Below are 19,135 nucleotides of genomic sequence, written 5' to 3'. Positions count from 1 at the left end.
TTCTGGCATCAGGGAGTGGTTTCATGGAAGACAATTTTTCCCTGGCAGAGGGTGGGGGGTGAGGGATGGTTCAGGAAGTAATGAGAGAAATGAAGAAGAGCAGATGAAGCTTTGTTTGCTCAGACACAGCTCACCTCCTGCTGTGCTGCCCAGTTCCTAACAGGTAATGGACAGGTACCAGTCTGCAGCCAGGGTTAGGGACCCCTGCTCCTAGAGATTGTCACATATTATTAGCATACTAATAACAAAAATTTTGGAGGACTTCCCAGGTGGCTCAGTGGTAAAGAATCCTCCTGTAATGCAAGAGATGCAGGAGATGAGGGTTTGATCCCTGGGGCTGGAAGATCCCCTGGAGGAGGGCATGGCAACCCACTCCAGTATTCTTGCCTGGAGAATTCCATGGACAGAAGAGCCTAGCAAGCTATGGCCCACGGGATCGCAAAGAGTTGGACACAGCTTAGCCACTGAGCATTCACAACAGACATATTTACTATATTAAAATTTCTAAGAATTTCTATAATAAGAGAAAATAATGTAACTGTTAATTTTCTAAATCATTTTGTAACTCAGTTTTTCAAGTAACAACTTTTAACATATCATATATCCTTGGAAACATAGGTTTAATTTTTGCAGTGGTCTCATCAAATCAACATTTTCCAAACTGCATTCCCTGGAATACCAGTAGTTGCTTCAGAGATGAAAGAATTTGTTTTTTATAGTCTGGAAAATTCTGAAGTATAAAACCCTTGCTATTTTTACTTTATTTGAACATGAATTTTATAAGCTTACTTGAAAGAAGAGTATATTTTATAATTTATAACCTATGTTTTGTGGAACCCAAATATTTCCCTGAAACTAAGCTTTATAATCACCTTAGTAATCTTGCCTGGAAAATCCCATGGATGGAGGAGCCTGGTAGGCTGCAGTCCATGGGGTCGCTAAGAGTCGGATATGACTGAGCGACTTCACTTTCACTTTTTCACTTTCATACATTGAAGAAGGAAATGGCAACCCACTCCAGTGTTCTTGCCTGGAGAATCCCAGGGACGGGGGAGCCTGGTGGGCTGCCGTCTATGGGGTCGCACAGAGTCGGACACGACTGAAGTGACTTAGCGGCAGCAATATTGAACTATAACTAAACAGATTTCAGAATTTAGACCTTATACCTTTATGTTCATTTTTATAATTAAACCTGCAAAGTATTTTTGAAAGATTAGGAATATATGCATATATATACACATCCAAGTATACACATACACAAACAATATAATATTTACCATTGTCCCTGAACTGTGTTTGTGTCCCAGAAATCTGTAATCAGTAAATTAAAAAGGTGGGTAATCAGTGTGGATAGGGAAGTTTAGGGTTGCCATATGGAAAAGAACTAGAAAATACAGTCAGCAATCAACTGCATACCACAGATAGGTCATTTTCATTTAGAAATTTTCACAAATAAAAAGTAAGTTCTCATGATACAGATACTCTTCTCCAATTCTAAAACAGAGTATTAAAGCAAGATAAAATAAATAGAGCTAAATGAAAAAAATATAGCAGCAATTATGTTTTAAGAAATATCTTAGTTATTTTATATATTTAACCTGAATTGATACCCTCATTTGTCTTGAATATTTATTTTCATTTTCATTTTATAAAGTAGAAAACTAAAGTTACATTTGACTTAGTTGCACTAAGAGAAAGGGATGATAAAGATCATACTCCTGGTATCAATGCATTCAAATCTTGTGAACTAAGAACATTCAAGAATTTAAATACTAATGCTATATAAAAATTCTATACTAGATTCAATCCCAGAGATGAAGCAACAAGAAAGACAGGAAGAAATAGAAAACAGTGGCATGAATCTCACTCTAGAAAAATCAAGAAAAGCCTTTAAGAGTATTCAGAGTCACTCAGATATAGTTGCTGAGAACTCTACAGGTTCAAACCTTTACTATGTTGATAACCAGTTAACTTAGGTTACTTAAACTCTGCCTTACTTTCTTCATCTATTAAATATGGATTATGTTTGTATGTAAACAATAAAGCAGTTATACAGATCAAATGAGTTAGTATAGAGTCTTGTTCAGTTGCTAAGTCATGTCTGACTCTTTGGGACCCCTACAACTGCAGCAGGTCATGCTTCCCTGACCTTCACTATCCCCAAAGTTTACTCAAACTCATGTCCATTGAGTCGGTGATGCCATCCAACCATCTCATCCTTTGTTGCCCCCTTCTCCTCTTGCCCTCAATCTTTTCCAGCATCAGGGTCTTTTCCAATGAGTCAAGTCTTTGCATCAGCTTCAGCATCAGTCCTTCCAAGTGATATTCAGGATTGATTTCCTTTAGGATTCACTGGTTTGATCTCCTTGTCATCCAAGGGACTCTCAAGAATCTTCTCCAGCACCACAATTCAAAAGTATCAGTTCTTCAGTACTCAGGCTTCTTTATTGTCCAACTCTCCCATCTGTACATGACTATGGAAAAACCACAGAGAGTCTAAATGAGATTAATTGCCAGATACACTATTCTGTATATTTTATCAGAGATATGAAGAGTGAACAAAAATATAATGATGGTGTTACTTTAGATTTTTATATAAAATATATACTTTAAGTATAAATTAAATGAACTTCAATAAAATCAAATAATTCCACTGCAGCATGAATCTCAAATAAAAGAAATGGTGAGTCATGATCACAAATGGATGAATTAGGAAGCATATCTGGGTATTTTTAAGCAAAGCTGAGTAGCTATGATTTGAAATCTGTTTTCTCCATTTTTAGATATTTCTCATGAAGAGTTTCTTTTTTTAAGCAATGCTACCCTGAAGGACTAAAGATCATTACTTATCAAGAGAAAAATTCATAAGAACAATTTGAATATAGCTAACAATTTGTTTTTTTAAATATAGCAACCTACTAAGAGAGGAGAATAGAATCTCATTCTTCACTTATGCATTATAGATGATTTGCCCTGTTGAAAGCCCCCACTATGACCACCATGGATGCAGCTATCAGAAGACAAATGATTCCTTTCACCTAGATGCATTCACTGTATCGAAATTCACAAAGAGCTATGTTACATCCCAAAAAGAGGTGGAGGTGCATTTATTTCCCTTAAAATCAAGTAAAGCATCAGGAAAGAAGTTGAACTGCAGTTAGGCTTTGAGATAGACGAACATGGAGAAAGAGAGAAGTGCAGATAGAAAGATCAGCACAGGCATTACATGGAGAAAAGAAACCACAGGGGCATGTATTGCATAAAAGGAAGTACTACATAGAAGAAAAAACAAATCCTGTTTGAATTTAAAATAAAATTACATAGGAGTGTCAGAGGAAATTGTTTTGAACATTAAATTTATTTCAGTTCAGTCGCTCAGTCGTGTCTGACTCTTCGCAACCCCATGAATCGCAGCACGCCAGGCCTCCCTGTCCATCACTAACTCCCGGAATTCACTCAGACTCATGTCCATCGAGTCAGTGATGCCATCCAGCCATCTCATCCTCTGTTGTACCCTTCTTCTCCTGCCCCCAATCCCTCCCAGAATCAGAGTCTTTTCCAATTAGTCAACTCTTCGCATGAGGTGGCCAAAGTATTGGAGTTTCAGCTTTAGCATCATTCCTTCCAAAGAAATCCCAGGGCTGATCTCCTTTAGAATGGACTGGTTGGATCTCCTTGCAGTCCAAGGGACTCTCAAGAGTCTTCTCCAACACCACAGTTCAAAAGCATCAATCCTTCGGCGCTCAGCTTTCTTCACAGTCCAACTCTCACATCCATACATGACCACTGGAAAAACTATAGTCTTGACTAGACAGACCTTTGTTGGCAAAGTAATGTCTCTGCTTTTCAATATGCTATCTAGGTTGGTCATAACTTTCCTTCCAAGGAGTAAGCGTCTTTTGATTTCATGGCTGCAGTCACCATCTGCAGTGATTTTGGAGCCCCAAAAAATAAAGTCAGCCATTGTTTCCACTGTTTGCCCATCTATTTCCTATGAAGTGATGGGACTGGATGCCATGATCTTCGTTTTCTGAATGTTGAGTTTTAAGCCAACTTTTTCACTCTCCACTTTCACCTTCATCAAGAGGCTTTTTAGTTCCTCTTCACTTTCTGCCATAAGGGTGGTGTCATCTGCATATCTGAGGTTATTGATATTTCTTCCGGCAATCTTAATTCCAGCTTGTGCTTCTTCCAGCCCAGCGTTTCTCATGATGTACTCTGCATAGAAGTTAAAAAAACGGGGTGACAATATACAGCCTTGACGTACTCCTTTTCCTATTTGGAACCAGTCTGTTGTTCCATGTCCAGTTCTAACTGTTGCTTCCTGACCTGCGTACAAAGTTCTCAAGAGGCAGGTCAGGTGGTCTGGTATTCCCATCTCTTGAAGAATTTTCCACAGTTTATTGTGATCTACATAGTCAAAGGCTTTGGCAGAGTCAATAAAGCAGAAATAAATGTTTTTCTGGAACTCTCTTCCTTTTTCCATGATCCAGAGGATTTTGGCAATTTGATCTCTGGTTCCTCTGCCTTTTCTAAAACCAGCTTGAACATCAGGAAGTTCACAGTTCATGTATTGCTGAAGCCTGGCTTGGAGAAGTTTGAGCATTACTTTACTAGCATGTGAGATGAGTGCAATTGTGCGGTAGTTTGAGCATTCTTTGGCATTGCCTTTCTTTGGGATTGGAATGAAAACTGACCTTTTCCGGTCCTGTGGCCACTGGTGAGTTTTCCACATTTGCTGGCATACTGAGTGCAGCACTTTCACAGCATCATCTTTCAGGATTTGAAATAGCTCAACTGGAATGCCATCACCTCCACTAGATTCGTTCATAGTGATGCTTTGTAAGGCCCACTTGACTTCACATTCCAGGATGTCTGGCTCTAGGTCAGTGATAACACCATTGTGATTATTTTGGTCATGAAGATCCTTTTTGTATAGTTCTTCTGTGTATTTCTGCCACCTCTTCTTAATATCTTCTGCTTCTGTTAGGTCCATATCATTTCTGTCCTTTATCGAGCCCATCTTTGCATCAAATGTTCCCTTGGTATCTCTGATTTTCTTGAAGAGATCTCTAATCTTTCCCATTCTGTTGTTTTCCTCTATTTCTTTGCATTGATCGCTGAGGAAGGCTTTCTTATCTCTCCTTGCTATTCTTTGGAACTCTGCATTCAGATGTTTATATCTTTCCTTTTCTCCTTTGCTTTTCGCTTCTCTTCTTTTCACAGCTATTTGTAAGGCCTCCTCAGATAGCCATTTTGCTTTTTTGCATTTCTTTTCCATGGGGATGGTCTTGATCCCTGTCTCTTGTACAGTGTCACGAACCTCCATCCATAGTTCATCAGGCACTCTATCTATCAGATCTAGTCCCTTAAATCTATTTCTCACTTCCACTGTATAATCATAAGGGATTTGATTTAGGTCATCCCTGAATGGTCTAGTGGTTTTCCCTACTTTCTTCAATTTCAGTCTGAATTTGGCAATAAAGAGTTCATGATCTGAGCCAACAGTCAGCTCCTGCTCTTGTTTTTGTTGACCATATAGAGCTTCTCTATCTTTGGCTGCAAAGAATATAATCAATCTGGTTTCGGTGTTGACCATCTGGTGATGTCCATGTGTAGAGTCTTCTCTTGTGTTTTTGGGAGAGGGTGTTTGCTATGACCAGTGCATTTTCTTGGCAAAACTCTCTTAGTCTTTGCCCTGCTTCATTCCGTATTCCAAGGCCAAATTTGCCTGTTACTCCAGGTGTTTCTTGACTTCCTACTTTTGCATTCCAGGCCCCTATAATGAAAAGGACATCTTTTTTGGGTGTTAGTTCTAAAAGGTCTTGTAGGTCTTCATAGAACCGTTCAACTTCAGCTTCTTCAGCATTACTGGTTGGGGCATAGACTTGGATTACTTTGATATTGAATGGTTTGCCTTGGAAACAAACAGAGATCATTCTGTCGTTTTTGAGATTGCATCCAAGTACTGCAGTTCAGACTCTTTTGTTGACCACGATGGCTACTCCATTTCTTCTGAGGGATTCCTGCCTGCAGTAGTAGATATAATGGTCACCTCAGTTAAATTCACCCATTCCAGTCCATTTTAGTTCGCTGATTCCTAGAATGTCAACGTTCACTCTTGCCATCTCCTATTTGGCCACTTCCAATTTGCCTTCATTCATGGACCTAACATTCCAGCTTCCTATGCAATATTGCTCTTTACAGCATTGGGCCTTGCTTCTATCACCAGTCACATCCACAACTGGGTATTGTTTTTGCTTTGGCTCCAACCCTTCATTCTTTCTGGAGTTATTTCTCCACTGATCTCCAGTAGCATATTGGGCACCTACTGACCTGGGGAGTTCCTCTTTCAGTATCCTATCATTTTGCCTTTTCATACTGTTCATGGGGTTCTCAAGGCAAGAATACTTTGCCATTCCTTCTCCAGTGGACCACATTCTGTCAGACCTCTCCACCATGACCTCCCCATCTTGGGTGGCCCCACGGGCATGGCTTAGTTTCATTGAATTATACAAGCCTGTGGTCCCTGTGATTAGATTGACTAGTTTTCTGTGATTATGGTTTCAGTGTGTCTGCCCTCTGATGCCCTCTTGCTACACCTACCGTCTTACTTGGGTTTCTCTTACCTTAGAAGTGGGTATCTCTTCACGGCTGCTCCAGCAAAGTGCAGCCGCTGCTCCTTACCTTGGATGAGGGGTATCTCCTCACCACCGCCCCTCCTGACCTTGAACGCGGAATAGCTCCTGTAGGCCCTCCTGCACCTGCGCAGCCACCGCTCCTTGCACATGGGGTTGCTCCTCCAGGCCTCTGCCCCTGGCCTCGGGCGGGGGATAGCTCCTCTCGGCCGTTCCTGCACCTTTACGGCCATCGCAGCCTGCTGTTCAAATTTTCTTAGACAACTCCAAAAACAGAAGGTACAAGCAGAAAACCTGGTTAATCTTGTCCCTTAAAATCTGTATTTTAATCACTTTAAAATGAGTTTGACTTCTGTTTATAGGAGGATGGAGGGAATGGAGTCATTAACCTTTAGCTTCAATGGTCTGAGAACTAAGTGCATTGAGTTAGTAAGGCATGATTTGTATATAATTAGTGGAGGCAAATATTTCATTTGATCTAAAATATTTATAAATTATAATTATGGTTTGTAGTCAATAACAATGAGAAAAATATGAATTAATGACAAAGTAGGAGAACACTGAGAATTCTGTTCCATTATTAATATCTAATCACTCTTTACTGATCACTCTGATTGCAAACACTTGAACTTTTCTTTAAACTAGGCCATTTCTTTCCAGGTATTATGTCATTTTGACAGACACTGAGAAGTTTTACATATTGCTGCTCTCATGCTTACTCTGTGGAATGAGTTGGAGATGATTATGGAGACCAATAGAAAGTTAAAATCAAAGGATTTTCACTTCATTTTGAAAGCCTGAATAGTGTCATGGGTCCTCATTATATTGCAGGAACTTATTTTCCACTAGTTTTAAAAAAATGGAACACATTATTATTATGAATAACACTCTGAACAGAGGTTTCTTTAAAATGCATAAAAATAGCATGGGAACAGAATTTGCATACATAAAATAAAATGAGAGGAATATAAAAATGTGACAACACAAGTACACAAATATCAAAGTATCCAAAAGTATAGCTGTCTACTCTGCTTCTTCAGCCCTTGCAAACATGTATGAGAGGAACCAAGTAAAATTATCATAAGTGACTACCAATTATATAATTGTATACAAATAAAACCTTCTAATATTACAGAATTTTCATGAGGGCAGTCTCAAGAATCCTTGATGATTTTACATACACACTCACACACACATTCATACCCTGTGCTCTTATCTTTCTCTTCCTCCTCTTCCAAAGCCAAAGATAATGTATTAGTTTTCTGTTGCTCTTATAACATTACCACAAACCTGGAGACTAAAACACATCACTAATATCTATCGTAAAGCTCAGAAGTCCAAAATGGGTTTCAACCTGTGTAAAATTCAGGTGTTGGCCCAAATGTCTTTTTTGGGAGGCTCCAGGGATTCATTTCCTAGGTTTTTAGAGCTTCGAGAGCCTTCTCACATTCCTGAACTTGCAGTCGCTCCCCATTATGAAAGCCAGCAACTGCATCTCTGCCTTCTGCTTCCATCAGTACATCTCCTTCTAGACTGCCTTGCCTTGTTTGCTTACAAAGACCATGTGGTTACACTGGACCTACCGAGATCATTCAAGACAATCTCCCTATCTCAAAATTCATCATTTAATCATATCTGCAAAGTAAAGTAACATCCTCACAAGTGCTGAATACAAGATGTGGACATCTTTGGGAATCATTATGACACCTACTAGAGCTCCGACAGAGAGCTTTACCATTCTGCCCTCTACTTCTTTAACTCCTAATGCCTTCCTTAAAATAACTCAATTGGACTTTTGCCTCAACCACCGACCGGTCTTATGTTGTTCTTATCCAGATCATAAGAAAAGCCTGAGCTAAATGTTCTAAGCAGGTTCTTACCTTCTCTGACTACACTCTTACACTTTTGTTTGTTGTCTCTTCCCTTTTCCTTAACCTTTCTTTCCCTGGGGCTCCCATGCTGCCCTTTTCTTTTTCCTCCAAATTTTTCATTGATCTTCCATAATGTGTTTGTTTGTTTTCCATGAACTCCTCTTCTTTCTCTCAATGCTGGCTGTTTTCCTTTACTTTGTCCTAACTCTACCTGTTTTCATCAGCTCTCATGACCTTATCTATGTGCAAGACTTCTATAGAGATCAGTTCCAAGTCTCTTTCATTTATACCATTCTCCTAAATTGTGTAATCAAGCCACTTGTCCATTTAGATGGTGGAAGAGAACTTTAAAACCAACATGTCCAATGTAGATAATCATTTAAGGGAGCCAAGCCACAACTCTTCCCCCGCAACCCTCTCCTCCCCTCTTCTTTTTTGGACTAACAGAAAAAACCCAGAAAGTATGGAATCATTCTTGATTCTATACTTCTTTGTCACCAACCCAGAAAGTATGGAATCATTCTTGACATATCTCTCTCCTTTTAAGACTTATGTGTAATCCTACCACATAAGCATCAAATCCTCCTGTTTTAATTTCTTAATATTTCTTCGATCTAGTCCATCTTCATCATATTCTTAGTCACTGCCTTACTTCTGGTCATAGTTACCTATTTTATTTGTTGATTTCACATGTTCATACCTAGTCCTTTGTCTCCAGCTTTAGCTCCGAGTAATCCCAGCCTTCACACTGTTACCAAAACAATCTAAGTAAATATGATTATCACAATACTAATTAAAATTTTTCAGCAACTTCTTAATCCAGTTTCTTGGGCACATGGACTATTTCCCTTTTCATACTTCCCAGCTGCACTACCCTCAATGCTTTTCCATAATTATTTTTCTCTTAATTCCACTTTCCAAAATGTTCTGAAATTTAAATAAGGAAATATCAGAAAAGCAGACAGTATAGTTTCTAGAATACAGTAAACATTCTGCTGCTGCTGCTGCTGCTAAGTCTCTTCAGTCGTGTCCGACTCTGTGTGACCCCATAGACGGCAGCCCACCAGGCTCCCCCATCCCTGGGATTCTCCAGGCAAGGACACTGGAGTGGGTTGACATTTCCTTCTCCAATGCATGAAAGTGAAAAGTGAAAGTGAAGTCACTCAGTCGTGTCCGACTCTTAGCGACCCCATGGACTTCGGCCCACCAGGCTCCTCCATCCATGGGATTTTCCAGGCAAGAGTACTGGAGTGGGGTGCCATCACCTTCTCCAACAGTAAACATTCATTGAACATTAACTCCCTGTTTTCTCCTTTTCCTCCTCCTCTGACTAGAAGTTTGCATATAACTCTCTTGATCACTTAATGTTAAAGGTTCAACCAGTTAAATTTTGATTTAGTGGCAATCTATTCATCAGGGTCAATTCAGTACATTCCTCCTCCTTTGGGTTTTATGAACAACATACTGCATTCCTAGGAATAGAACACCAATGAAACTTTCTACCAACTACTTCAGGATAAAGTTCCATATTATTAACATATCATATTCCTTGGCTAATTTGGATAAACATCTTTTTCTCTGTTCCTTTTAATTTCAGTCAGATGATCTATAGCAGAATCCCTGACATATCACAGAGCAGCACCATATACAAACATGATTATCACACGACCATGTGAAAAGGGATTTCTACTCACAGAAGTTTTTTTTTTTTTTTTTCTTTTTAAAAAATTTAAAGATTCCATCACCTTCAAAACAGGACATTTTGTTTCTTACATGGCCTTTGGAATCTCTGCAACCCACAGATTGAACTTTTACATCATCTCACTTCTGGTCTTTTCTCATCCCCTTCATCATCAGCATTCTGATTCACTCACAGCCTGGCACCTGTTCTCAACTCAGCAACCAGAATGCTCCTCTTAAAGCATAAATGTACACTTCTTTATCTTTCTGCTTCTGAACTCTCTCTCTGAATAAAAGTGTGGTTTTCACACAACCTGCCTGGATTGACAAGATCCAACCTCTGGTCACGTCTACTCCTATTTTTGCTCCCATACTCTTTGTGGCAGCCCTTCCGTCCTCCTCACTTTTCCTCACACAGGCCAAGCTCCCTGGATGAGTGCATGTCTCCTCTCTCTTCTGCTCAAGGGATCAGTTCCTGTCCTCCTTCAGGTCTTTGCTTGAGTATCACTTTTCAACCATCCTTCTCCAACCATTCTGGTAAAAGCTGAAACTTCATATTTTTATCGCCTGCTTCACCTTTCTCCCTAACACTTCCATTTTATTCCAAAATATATATCTCTGTCTTCTCCTTATTAGACAATGAGACTAGGAGGCTAGGGGACTTTGTCATTTTTATTCACTGTATTATTAATGAGCACCCCAAAAAGTGCCTGACACATAGTTGGTTTTGAGTGAGTATTAGGGAAATAAATTTCCGTGATATTCCGTAGAGACTTAGTTTTCACTTTCACTTGACATTAAGCTTTTCAATTTATTTTTGGTTATTGTGATAGGCATGGGAAGTTTATCAGGACAGCACAGATAAATCTAATGGGAAGGAAATAAGCTTCATACTTCATATTTTTGCCCAGAGCTGTTCTTCAATGACATTGTCCTGATAGTATAATCTAGGGATTCAGTACCAGATTTCAAAAATAAAATTAAAAGACATCAGATCAGTTTCATGGGTGCATTAACATTTATGGGACAAAGGTCCATAAAAGAAAGGGTATTTCATACTCCTAGTCACACAGAGATGAACAATGATTTTTCAGAGATCTTGATAGTGTATGAATTACAATATGTTGAGCCAGTATGGTAGTAAAAACTTGCTACAGGGACTTCCCATAAGGGATGATAATCAAGTTATAGGTTTTAAGATGTTTGACAACTTATGTCTAGATGAAAAGGAAAAAAAAAAAGATCTCTTTGGATATTAAATATCTCTGTGAATATTCATAAAGCAAAATACTTAAAATTTTTTATATGAATTCTTCTCTCTATAAAACTATTCTTAAGTTATAGGATAGGACTTTTTTCTGCAGGTACTATACCAAATACTCACATTGTTGTTGATGTTGTTGTTGTTCAGTCACTAAGTCATGTCCAGCTCTTTGAAACCAAATGGACTGTAACACGCCAGGCTCCTCTGTCCTTCACTACCTCCTGGAATTTGCTCAAATTCACGTCCATTGTGTTGGTGATGCTATCGCTAGATGGCTACATCTCCTCCTCTGCCAGCCGCCTCTCTTTCAATCCTTCCCAGCATCAGGGTCTTTTCCAGTGCATCGACTCTTCGCATCAGGGGGCCAAAATACAAGAGCTTCAGCTTAAGGAATGGTCCTTCCAATGAATATTCAGGATTGATTTCCTATAGGATTGATTGGTTTAATCTCCTTGCAGTCCAAGGGACTCTCAAGAGTCTTCTCCAGCACCACAGTTGAAAAGCATCAATCCTTTGGCACTCAGCCTTCTTTATGATCCAACTCTCACATCCATACTTGACTATTGGAAAAACCAGTAGTTTTTGACTTTTGTTGGCAAGACTTTTGTTGGCAAAGTGATATCACTGCTTTTTAATACACTGTCTACGTTTGTCAGAGCTTTCCTTCCAAGGGGCATGTGTCTTTTAATTTCATGGCTGCGGTCACCATCTGCAGTGATTTTGGAGCCCAGGAAAATAAAATATATCACTGTTTCCACTTTTTCCCTTTCTATTTGCCACAACGTGATGGGACTGGATGCCATGATCTTAAGATTTTTTTTTTTAATACTGAGTTTTAAGCCAGCTGTTTCACTCTCCACTTTTAATAATGCTCACATACCATCACTAATAATCAATTTTCATATAATTCCCCCTGTAGTACTCATTCAATATGTTATTTGAAAGTGTTACTCAAAAATACCACATAGGATATATTAATCATCAGTCAATCCTAACTACTTATGTGTGTGCCTTCACCATTTAATGGTATATTTTTATTTCTCAAAATCAAAGGGTTCTAGGTAAACTAACATCTGAGAAAAATGAAACCCCTACCCTTTAAAGTATTGTTAACTGGCAAAATGTAATTAAATTAGTACTTAGTATTTTTAGTTAGTAAAGAACCATATTCAAATAAATTTGAGACCAAAAAGAAGCTACAAAATGATTAAAGTAGCTTTTATAGGTCACTTAACAAGATATGGGAAATTTTTAGTCCTTTCATCTTTTAATAAAATATAAAATATTAATTCTCTCTAGTTAAGAATCTATAAAATTTCCTAAGTACAGTGGATGAAAAAAAATATTTATAGGTGCTGCCTTCAACAATTCTTTTTCATTTTTTTCTAAATCTGTAGCTTAAACTAATCAGATGTATGTAACAACATGCTTCTGCAAAATCATAGTAACTGTAAGACTTCCCATGGGGACACACTCACCTAAATGTTCAACTCTATTATAGATTTACAGATGATTCTTTTATCACATTACCTTCACAAAAGTATGCAAATAATGCCTAAATGGTTTATTGAATTCAAACCCCATTGCTGAAAAAGCTAGAGTTAAGTATTAAATGGAAAAATTTGTAATGAAGTAAATATTGTTTCAGTTCTATTTCCTTGGCTCCAAATATATATTTAGAATCAAGGGATAGAGTTTAGTCAAGTTTGGTAGTTTTAGAAAAACAATATATTTTATGTGTTCATAATCCCACCTCCAGCTTTCTTTTTCCACAAGTGTACCTTTAGGGATTAGACGGGTTTAAGGACATTTCTGTTACCTTTAGGTCTTCTCTAATCCAAGTTTGCAGTTCTATGGGTTGTTGATAAGTAAGCCATACAGATGTGCTAGAGGTGAAGAGGAGATCAGTTCAGTTCAGTCACTCAGTTGTGTCTGACTCTTTGCGACCCCATGAATCGCAGCACGCCAGGCCTCCCTGTCCATCACTAACTCCCGGAGTTCACCCAGACTCATGTCCATCGAGTCAGTGATGCCATCCAGCTATCTCATCCTCTGTCGTCCCCTTCTCCTCCTGCCCCCAATCCCTCCCAGCATCAGAGTCTTTTCCAATGAGTCAACTCTTCGCATGAGGTGGCCAAAGTACTGGAGTTTCAGCTTTAGCATCATCCCTTCCAAAGAAATCCCAGGGCTGATCACCTTCAGAATGGACTGGTTGGACCTCTTTGCAGTCCAAGGGACTCTCAAGAGTCTTCTCCAACACCACAGTTCAAAAGCATCAATTCTTCGGCGCTCAGCTTTCTTCACAGTCCAACTCTCACATCCATACATGACCACTGGAAAAACTATAGTCTTGACTAGACGGACCTTTGCTGGCAAAGTAATGTCTCTGCTTTTCAATATGCTATCTAGGTTGGTCATAAGTTTCCTTCCAAGGAGTAAGCCTCTTTTAATTTCATGGCTGCAGTCACCATCTGCAGTGATTTTGGAGCCCAAAAAAATAAAGTCTGACACTGTTTCCACTGTTTCCCCATCTATTTCCCATGAAGTGATGGGACCAGATGCCATGACCTTCGTTTTCTGAATATTGAGCTTTAAGCCAACTTTTTCACTCTCCTCCTTTACTTTCATCAAGAGGCTTTTTAGTTCCTCTTCACTTTCTGCCATAAGGGCATATGAGGAGATAATACCTTGCAATATACAATCCTTTCAAAATATTTAGTTTTGAAAAACTATAAATTTAGTGAAAATCTAAGCAAAATGTGGACACTAGTAAATGACGTTGAATATGACAGCAGATTTGAAAAACATTTTCTGTTGATTATACAGACATTTTTAGAAACTATTTTCCCTATGAATATGACTGTCAAGTATATATTAATACATCTATATGTATATATACAGAGATAGATTATTTTACTAGATTATAGATAGTAATCTCAGTTTCTTTTAATATCCATATCCATATCATTTTAATATCCATATTTCATAACTAGGAATAGATAGCTCTGACATACCTTGGTCAACCACCAACATTTGTCTTTTGCCTGTACTTTGATGCCACAGTATCCAAAGAGGCACTGAAGGAAGAAGGTTAAGCCTAACTCAACAACATGATTATTGCCTTATATGCCATGAAATATGAATTAAAAACAAAAAGAAAAATTTAAAGAGCTCTGCCATCACTTTCTATCCTCATTCCTTCTCTAGCTGCTACAAAACAGTACAGATATAGTAAAAGCCAATGGAGTCCCATCTCATCAGTGAGACCCTGGAAATACTGGCAGATTTTCAGCTAGTAAAGAATCTGCCTGCAATTTGGGAGACCTGGGTTCGATCCCCAGGTTGGGAAGATCCCCTGGAGAAGGGAAAGGCTACCCACTCTAGTATTCTGGCCTGGAGAATTCCATGGACTGTATAATCCATGGGGTTGCAAAGAGTCAGACACAACTGAGAGACTTTCACTGTCATGGGTAAAAGATGCTAAAATTCCTCAGCGCTTGCCCACACATACCCTTACAAAACCTCAATTCTAGCACTGTTATTTAACTTATATACTATTTCTTCTCCTATAAATCCACAACTTCGTTAAAAAAAAAAGTAAAAATGTTAGTCACTCAGTTATGTCTGTCTCTTTGCGACTCCATGGACTGTAGCTTGCCAGGCTCCTCTGTCCATGGAATTTTCCAGGCAAGAATACTGGAGTAAGTATCCATTCCCTTCTCCAGGGGATCTTCCTGACCCAGGGATCAAACTTGGGTTTTCTGCATTGCAGGCGGATTCTTTACCATCTGAGCCACCAACAAATCCTGAACGTTATGGCTGTAAAAGATGCAAATTAAAAACTAGTGAAGCTTTTTTGTTGTTGTTGTCCCTTTCCGGCATTCAAGATGTTGAAGTGAGTTCGTGGTGGGTCCTCTGGTGCGAAATTCCAGACTTCTTGGGTCTTCCGCTTGGAGCCCTGATCAACTGTGCTGACAACATAGGAGCCAAAAATCTGTATATCATCTCGGTGAAGGGGATCAAGGGACGACTGAATAGACTTCCTGCTGCTGGTGTGGGTGACATGGTGATGGCCACAGTCAAGAAAGGCAAAGCAGAGCTCAGAAAGAAGGTACATCCAGTGGTGGTAATTCGACAATGAAAGTCATACCATAGAAAAGATGGTTTGTTTCTTTATTTTGAAGATAATGCTGGGGTCATAGTAAACAATAAAGGGGAAATGAAAGATTTTGCCATCACAGGACCAGTTGTAAAGGAATGTGCTGAGTTGTGGTCCAGGATTCCTTCCAATGCTGGCAGCACTGCATGATTCTTTGGTGTATTTGTAAAAAAAAAATCATTTGCTCCCCCCACCAAAAAAATTAGTAAATATCTTTTGTACTGTTTAAATAGAGGGATTGAGGTCCTACAGTAAGAAATAAAAAGCAAAGTCAAGCTAAATATTTAAAGGAGAATCTCATATGGAGAGATTTACAAAGTGTAGGCAGAATGTAGGGAAGTCATAGGTTAGTGCAGTAACCAGGGGCTACAGCACTAACAAAACACCTGCCCCACCCCCACCCTTAGGCCTGAGAGAGCTGGAAGAGGACAAGTACCAGAACCAGGTGAGACAGAAAGAGGTCTGTGAGGCACGGCCACCAGAAGGGGTAATTGCCTGTGATGAAGGGATGCTGACAGCCTCAGACAGACCTATGGCGTGTGACTGTGGCAGAAACTCCAAACAAAACAGGACAACATTGGTCTGAGAGAATGTACAATCTCTAAAAATATGAAAGATTTAATTGATGAACATAGTTTTTTTTTTTTTTTAAGAAAAAGTTGAATGCATTGAATGTATTCAAAAATTCAGTAAAAAATGAGAAAGAAACTCTTCGAAGAGCAGATGGTACATATAAAGTATTGTACAGGCCTCACTGAGGTGGCTCAGTGGTTAAAAAAAAAAAAATCTGCCTGCCAATGCAGGAGACCCAGATTCAATCCCTAGGTTGGGAAGATCCCCTGGAGAAGGAAGTGGCAGCCCACTCCAGTATTCTTGCCAGGATAATCCCATGGCCAAAGGAGCCTGGCAGGCTACAGTCCGTGAGGTTGCAAAGGGTCGGACACAACTGGACACACACACACCACCCATTGCACAGGCCTAAATCAGACCACAGTAGATATAGCTAATATTTACTGAGGGTTTTTTAGGGTCAACCATATTCTGTCAGGCACATTTAACGTGTCGTCTCACATTATATAACATTCCAAAGAAGTAGCGGATTATTTTTCCCATTTTACACAAAGGAAACCAGTTTGGAGACTTTAAGTAGTTGTCCAGTCCACACAGCAAGCAAATTGTGGAGGCAGGAGTTGAACTTAGCTCTGACACCCAAATCCTATTCATTTCATAACAATATTATTGCATTATTATCCTTTAATTTTGTGAAGTTAGATCTATCATACTTAGTAAGGACAATACTTATATTCTCAAATGAAATATATGTAAATGATAAATATATGGCATTTTAGATTTATAAAATGTCTTAATTCTTAGATCCTTCAAAAGGTATCATCCACTATTTAAATCATATTCCCAGTTTTAATAGCGTTCCTTGGGCATATTATATGCTCACCGAGCTAATACACTGACACTCAGCTATGCCAAAATATAGAATCCACCAAAATATCTAAAAATACTTTGGAGAATGGAAAAAATAAGAGATTTTTATTTAGAACAGTACATGAACTATTTTTGTGCTTTATTTCTTTAATTATCTTAAAAATTTTACATATCAAAATATGACATGCTATAATCCATCAGTTGACATAATACAGCATAGTAAATCATGATGTAATAGATCATTTGCCATGGCTCAGTGCTTCCAATAATGATGTAATATAAATGTATATGAAAGCAGGCTTAATACATGTATTTCTAAAATTCAGCTCTCTTCTTCAAGAATGGAAACACACTAAATATTAAGCACTGCTATTAAAATGTTTTCCTTCTTTTACAGAAAAGCCCAGTATAATATTCTAAAGAACATTTTTAGTTATATAATAGGATTTTAATCATTAGGCTTTGTAGAGACTTCAAACGTATGCCCTTCATACATCTTAATCTTTCATATATAATAATAAAAATCTATGATCTATGAATAATTGGACTGGCTACGTATAATCAACCCTCAATTATCATTTCAGAGGCAAGAAAGAAATCACATAGACAAATGAAATTCTCAGATAAAACAAGAATGAGAGAATGATGAAGTTTAGAGCTGAAGAGACCTCAGAGATCAGCTACTCCAGCCCCCTTATTTTACAAATGAATAAACTGAGCCCCTTGAAACCAGAGGTTTTTAAAAGGTCACAAAACAAGGTTATTTGAAAGTCAAGGACCAGTAGGTCTTCTGGCTCAGGATCTTTTCACAGTCCTACATTGATATACTTCCCTGGTAGCTCAGATGATAAAGAAATTTGCCTGCAATGCAGGAGACCTAGTTTGGATCCCTGAGATGGGAAGATCCCTGGAGAAAGGAATTGCAACCCACTCCAGTATTCTTGCCTGGAGAATTCCGTGGAAAAAGAGCCAGGCAGGCTACTGTCCATGGAGTCACAAAGAGTTGGACATGACTGATTGACTAACACACACATACACACACACACACACACACTGGTATACATCAGTGGTTCAGTGTTTCCTTTCTGATTCTTTTCCCTCATAGTTTATTACAAAGTACTGAGTATGGTTCTATGTGCTCTCTCTCTCTTTCTGTGCGTGTATATATATACATACATACACAGATATATCTAGATCCATCCATGTTGCTACAAATGGAATGATTTCATTCTTTTTTTATGGATGAGTAATATCCTGTTGCATGTATGTATGTGTGTGTGGCGCTATATATATATATCTCTAAATATTTGTATGGAAGGAAATCAGTCCTGAATATTCCTTGTAAGGACTGATGCTGAAGCTGAAACTCCAAGACTTTGGCCACCTGATGCAAAGAACTGACTCATTGGAAAAGACCCTGATGCTGGGAAAGATTGAAGGCAGGAGGAGAAGGGGACGACAGAGGACGAGATGGTTGGATGGCATCATTGACTCAATGGACATGAGTTTGAGTAAACTCTGGGAGTTGGTGATGGACAGGGAGGCCTGGCATGCTGCAGTTCATGGGGTCTCAAAGAGTCGGACACGACTGAGAAACTGAACTGAACGGATGAACAGGTTTGTTCAGAGCACTGAAAGAGGCATTTATCTTAGGAATGAAGATCTTGCTCTCATGCCCTTTTAGGGGTAGGGTGAATTTGGTGGCAACTTTTATTTTTATCCAATTTCTAGCATTTTCCCTGTAAAGCAGGAATCACAACTATTTTCTGAGTGTAAGTATTGATGTGGTTGACTAAACTGTTTGAAAGAAGAAAAGCTTCAAAGTAGGTATAATCCATAGACAAGAGAGCCAATTGAAGAAAGGCCCTCCAGACAGCATGAGGATCACCTGAGGTGGAAATCATGGATTTGCAGTGGTTGAGTGCATGCACGCTAGGTCGCTCAATCATTTCCAACTCTGTGCAATCCCATGGACTGTAGTCCACCAGGCTCTTCTGTCTGAGTGATTCTCCAGGCAAGAATACTCGAGTGGGTTGCCATGCTCTCCTCCAGGGGATCTTCCCAACCCAGGGATCAAACCCAT

At 38.9% G+C, this 19,135-nt stretch overlaps 1 pseudogene across 1 annotated transcript; it reads left to right on the top strand.

The window, feature by feature from the left end:
• Positions 1-15,340: 15,340 nt before the first annotated feature.
• Positions 15,341-16,398, top strand: LOC147369963 (large ribosomal subunit protein uL14 pseudogene; annotated as a pseudogene). The gene has a single exon (XR_015168479.1). The product of XR_015168479.1 is annotated as a large ribosomal subunit protein uL14 pseudogene (transcript).
• The last annotated feature ends 2,737 nt before the right edge of the window (positions 16,399-19,135 follow it).

The sequence above is a fragment of the Bos grunniens genome, chromosome 7 (genome assembly GCF_055505025.1).
Source record: "Bos grunniens cultivar Pamir isolate PY7600 chromosome 7, Bosgru_T2T1.0, whole genome shotgun sequence".
Taxonomy (NCBI): Eukaryota; Metazoa; Chordata; class Mammalia; order Artiodactyla; family Bovidae; genus Bos; species Bos grunniens.
Note: the sequence above shows the minus strand (reverse complement) of the source record. Positions and strands in the feature narration are given on the sequence as shown.